Source organism: Arachis hypogaea, chromosome 20 (assembly GCF_003086295.3).
Source record: "Arachis hypogaea cultivar Tifrunner chromosome 20, arahy.Tifrunner.gnm2.J5K5, whole genome shotgun sequence".
NCBI lineage: Eukaryota > Viridiplantae > Streptophyta > Magnoliopsida > Fabales > Fabaceae > Arachis > Arachis hypogaea.
The window spans coordinates 53529465-53535314 of record NC_092055.1 but is presented as its reverse complement, the minus strand read 5'-3'; the positions used below and the strand labels follow the sequence as shown (position 1 = coordinate 53535314).

Genomic DNA, 5850 nt, shown 5'->3' with positions numbered 1-5850 from the left:
TTGACTTGTTTCTGGCGTTTAACTCCAGACAACAGCGTAAAACTGGCGTTCAATGCCCTTTTACGTTGTCTAAACTCGTTCAGAGTATGGACTATTATACATTGCTAGAAAGCCCTGGATGTCTACTTTCCAACACAATTAGAAGCGCGCCATTTTGTGTTCTGTAGCTCTAGAAAATCTACTTTGAGTGCAGGGAGGTCAGAATCCAACAGCATCAGCAGTCCTTCTTCAACCTCTGAATCTTATTTTTGCTCAAGTCCCTCAATTTCAGCCAGAAAATACCTGAAATCATAGAAAAACACACAAACTCATAGTAAAGTCCAGAAATATGAATTTAACATAAAAAACTAATAAAATCATCCCTAAAAGTAACTAGATACTACTAAAAACATACTAAAAACAATGCCAAAAAGCGTATAAATTATCCGCTCATCACTCTCTCTCTAGAATTCTACCCTAAAACATGATGTAAACTAAACTATGACTCTTTAGTTCATTCCCTCCTCAATCCTTGGGTTCTATAGCATCAAAAATGGGTTGGATTGGGCCCAAAATGCTTCAGAAATCGCTGGGGGCGATTTCACTAAAGTGGACCCACGTGCCCCATCGGCACGCGCGCGTATATTGCGCGTGCGTGCCCCAATGCGTCAGGCAACTGATGAGCGGATAATTTATACGCTTTTTGGCATTGTTTTTAGTATGTTTTTAGTAGGATCTAGTTACTTTTAGGGATGTTTTCATTAGTTTTTATGTTAAATTCACATTTCTGGACTTTACTATGAGTTTTTGTGTTTTTCTGTGATTTCAGGTATTTTCTGGCTGAAATTGAGGGACTTGAGCAAAAATCAGATTCAGAGGTTGAAGAAGGACTGCTGATGCTGTTGGATTCTGACCTCCCTGCACTCAAAGTGGATTTTCTGGAGCTACAGAACTCGAAATGGCGCTCTTTCAATTGCGTTGGAAAGTAGACATCCAGGGCTTTCCAGCAGTATATAATAGTCCATACTTTGGCCAAGAATTGACGACGTAAACTGGCGTTCAACGCCAGCCTTCTGCCCTAATCTAGCGTCCAGCGCCAGAAAAGGATCCAAAACCAGAGTTGAACGCCCAAACTGGCACAGAAACTGGCGTTCAACTCCACAAATGGCCTCTGCACGTGCTACACTTAAGCTCAGCCCAAACACACACCAAGTGGGCCCCGGAAGTGGATTTATGCATCAATTACTTACTCATGTAAACCTTAGTAGCTAGTTTATTATAAATAGGACCTCTTACTATTGTATTAGGAGTCTTTTTGACCATCTTTGGATCCTGGATTGTATTCTGATCCTGTGATCTCGTTTAGGGGGCTGGCCATCTCGGCCATGCTTGGACCTTTCACTTATGTATTTTCAACGGTAGAGTTTCTACACTCCATAGATTAAGGTGTGGAGCTCTGCTGTTCCTCAAAGATTAATGCAAGTACTACTGTTTTCTATTCAATTCATCTTATTTCGCTTCTAAGATATCCATTCGCACCCAAGAACGTGATGAAGGTGATGATTATGTGTGACGCTCATCACCATCTCCCCTATGAACGCGTGCCTGACAAACACTTCTGTTCTACATGAATTAAGCTAGAATGAATATCTCTTAGATCTCCTAACAGGAATCATCGTGGCGTAAGCTAGAATGATGGCGGCATTCAAGAGAATCCGGAAGGTCTAAACCTTGTCTGTGGTATTCTGAGTAGGATTCAATGATTGAATGACTGTGACGAGCTTCAAACTCGCGAGTGCGGGGCGTTAGTGACAGACACAAAAGGAGGGTGAATCCTATTCTAGCATGATCGGGAACCGACAGATGAATAGCCGTGCCGTGACAGGGTGCGTGAGCATATTATTCACTGAGAGGAGGGGATGTAGCCACTGACAACGGTGATGCCCTTGCATACAGCCAGCCATGGAAAGGAGTAAGACTGATTGGATGAAGATAGCAGGAAAGCAGAGGTTCAGAGGAACGAAAAGCATCTCCATTCGCTTATCTGAAATTCCTACCAATGATTTACATAAGTATCTCTATCCCTATTTTATTATATAATATTCGAAAACACCATTATCACTTTATATCTGCCTGACTGAGATTTACAAGGTGACCATAGCTTGCTTCATACCAACAATCTCCGTGGGATTCGACCCTTACTCACGTAAGGTATTACTTGGACGACCCAGTGCACTTGCTGGTTAGTTGTATCGAAGTTGTGACAATTATGAATTAAGATCAAAGCACCAAGCTTTGGAGCCATTACCAGGGATTGTTCGAGCCTGAACATCACAATTTCGTGCACCAAGTTTTTGGCGCCGTTGCCGGGGATTGTTTGAGTTTGGACAACTGACGGCTCATCTTGTTGCTCAGATTAGGTAATTTTCTTTTCGTTTTGTTTCCAAAAATCTTTCAAAAATATTTTCAAAAAAAAAATTTTCTCTTGTTTTCGAAAAAAAATAAAAATGTTTTCAAAAATTTATTCAAAATTTTTAAGAATGAATTCTAGTGTTTCATGAAGCATGTGAAGCCTGGCTGGCTGTAAAGCCATGTCTAAATTCATTTGGACTGAGGCTTGCAATTTGTTATCAAGAGCAACTTAGTTGTTGCTCATCCACCTGCTGCTGATCCATGATCACCTGCTGAAGCTTGGCTGGCCATTGGCCATGTCTAGTGTTTTGGACTGGAGCTTTCTTTAAAAGCTTGGCTGGCTAGTGAGCCATGTCTAATTCCTGGACTGAAGCTTTAGACTAATATGGCAAGATTCCTGGAATTCATATTAAAAATTTTGGAATCCTTATTTCTCCTTTTAATTTTCGAAAATTATAAATAAAAATCCAAAAAAAATTAGAAAATCATAAAAATCAAAAATATTTTTCTGTTTCTTGTTTGAGTCTTGAGTCATGTTATAAGTTAGTGTCAATTGCATATGCATCTTGCATTTTTTCGAAAATATCATGCATTCATAGTGTTCTTCATGATCTTCAAGTTGTTCTTGGTAAGTCTTCTTGTTTGATCTTGATGATTTTTTGTTTTGTGTCTTTTCATGTTTATCATATGCATTCTTGAATTCTTAGTGTCTCAGCATTAAAGAATTCTAAGTTTGGTGTCTTGCATGTTTTCTTTGCATTAAAAATTTTTCAAAAATATGTTCTTGATGTTCATCATAACATTCAAAGTGTTCTTGGTGTTCATCTTGACATTCATAGCATTCTTGCATGCATTCATTGTTTTGATCTAAAAATTTCATGCATTGCATCTTTTTAGTGTTTTTCTCTTGCATCATAAAAACTCAAAAATCAAAAAAATATTTTTCCCTTTTTCTCTCATCAAATTCGAAAATTTGAGTTGACTTTTTCAAAAATTTTTAAAATCAAGTTGTTTCTCATGAGTCAAATCAAATTTTCAATTTGAAAATCTTATCTTTTTCAAAATCTTTTTCAAAAATCAAATCCTTTTCAAAATTATTAGTTATTTTCGAAAAATTCAAAAAAATATTTTTCAAAAATATTTTTCTTATTTTTGTATCAAATTTTCGAAAATAACAATAGCAATTAACGTTTTGATTCAAAAATTTCAAGTTTGTTACTTGCTTGTTAAGAAAGATTCAAACTTTAAGTTCTAGAATCATATCTTGTGATTTCTTGTGAATCAAGTCATTAATTGTGATTTTAAAAATTCAAATCTTTTTCAAAAACTAATTTCTATCATATCTTTTCAAAAATATCTTCTCTAACCTCCTAACTTCTTATCTTTTCAAAATTTGTTTCAACTAACTAACTAACTTTTTGTTTGTTTCTTAACTTTTTCAAAACCACCTAACTAACTCTCTCTCTCTAATTTTCGAAAATATCTTCCCCCTTTTTCAAAATTTCTTTTTAATTAACTAATTATTTTTATTTTTATTTTTGATTTAAAAAATTTTCGAAAATTTCTAACATTTTTCAAAAAAACCATTTTTCAAAAATCACTAACTCTTTTTCAAAATAATTTTCGAAAATTATCTCTCCCCCATCTCATTCTATTTATTCATTCATATCCTAACATCTCATCTCACCTCTCTTCCATCCTCACAGTTGTGTTTCTTCCGTTATATTACATTCTTTGTCTCCCCCTCTTCTTCCACTCACACAGGGATCCCTATACTGTGGTATAAAGGATCTCCATTATTATTATTATTTTTCTGTGCCTTCTTCTTTGTCATATGAGCAGGAGCAAAGATAAGAGCATTCTTGTGGAAGCAGATCCAGAACCTGAAAGGACTCTGAAGAGAAAATTAAGAGAAGCTAAAATACAACAATCCAGAGATAACCTTTCAGAAATTTTCGAACAAGCAGAGGAGATGGCAGCCGAAAATAATAATAATGTAAGGAAGATGCTTGGTGACTTTACTGCACCTAATTCCAATTTACATGGAAGAAGCATCTCCATTCCTGCCATTGGAGCAAACAACTTTGAGCTGAAACCTCAATTAGTTTCTCTGATGCAGCAGAACTGCAAGTTTCATGGACTTCCATCTGAAGATCCTTTTCAGTTCTTAACTGAATTCTTGCAGATATGTGATACTGTTAAGACTAATGGAGTAGATCCTGAAGTCTACAGGCTCATGCTTTTCCCTTTTGCTGTAAGAGACAGAGCTAGATTATGGTTGGATTCTCAACCTAAAGACAGCCTGAACTCTTGGGATAAGCTGGTCACGGCTTTCTTAGCCAAGTACTTTCCTCCTCAAAAGCTGAGCAAGCTTAGAGCTGATGTTCAAACCTTCAGACAGAAAGAAGGTGAATCCCTCTATGAAGCTTGGGAAAGATACAAACAGTTGACCAAAAAGTGTCCTTCTGACATGCTTTCAGAATGGACCATCCTGGATATATTCTATGATGGTTTATCTGAGCTATCAAAGATGTCACTGGACACTTCTGCAGGTGGATCCATTCACCTAAAGAAAACGCCTGCAGAAGCTCAAGAACTCATTGACATGGTTGCTAATAACCAGTTCATGTACACTTCCGAAAGGAATCCTGTGAGTAATGGGACGCCTATGAAGAAGGGAGTTCTTGAAGTTGATACTCTGAATGCCATATTGGCTCAGAACAAAATATTGACTCAGCAAGTCAATATGATCTCTCAGAGTCTGCATGGAATGCAAGATGCATCCAACAGTACTCAAGAGGCATCTTCTGAAGAAGAAGCCTATGATCCTGAGAACCCTGCAATAGCAGAGGTAAATTACTTAGGTGAACCTTATGGAAACACCTATAACTCAACATGGAGAAATCATCCAAATTTCTCATGGAAGGATCAAAAGCCTCAACAAGGCTTTAATAATGGTGGAAGAAACAGGTTTAGCAATAGCAAGCCTTTTCCATCATCAACTCAGCAACAGACAGAGAACTCTGACCAAAATGCTTCCAATTTAGCAAATCTAGTCTCTGATCTATCTAAAACCACTGTAAGTTTCATGAATGAAACAAGGTCTTCCATTAGAAATCTGGAAGTACAAGTGGGCCAGCTGAGTAAAAGGATCACGGAAATCCGTCCTAGTACTCTCCCAAGCAATACAGAAGAGAACCCAAAAGGAGAGTGCAAGGCCATTGACATAAGCGCCATGGCCGAACCTGTGAGGAGAGGAGAAGACGTGAATCCCAAGGAGGAAGACCTCCTGGGATGTCCAGTGGTCAATAAGGAGCTTCCCTCTGAGGAACCAAAGGAATCTGAGACTCATCTAGAGACCATAGAGATTCCATTGAACCTCCTTATGCCCTTCATGAGCTCTGATGAGTATTCCTCTTCTAAAGAGAATGAGGATGTTACTGAAGAGCAAACTGCCAA

General features: G+C 37.6%; 1 non-coding gene across 1 annotated transcript; it reads right to left on the bottom strand.

The window, feature by feature from the left end:
- Positions 1-4759: 4759 nt before the first annotated feature.
- On the bottom strand, positions 4760-4867 carry LOC112787369 (small nucleolar RNA R71). The gene has a single exon (XR_003194787.1). It is a non-coding gene; the product is annotated as a small nucleolar RNA R71 (small nucleolar RNA).
- Between the last annotated feature and the right edge of the window lie 983 nt (positions 4868-5850).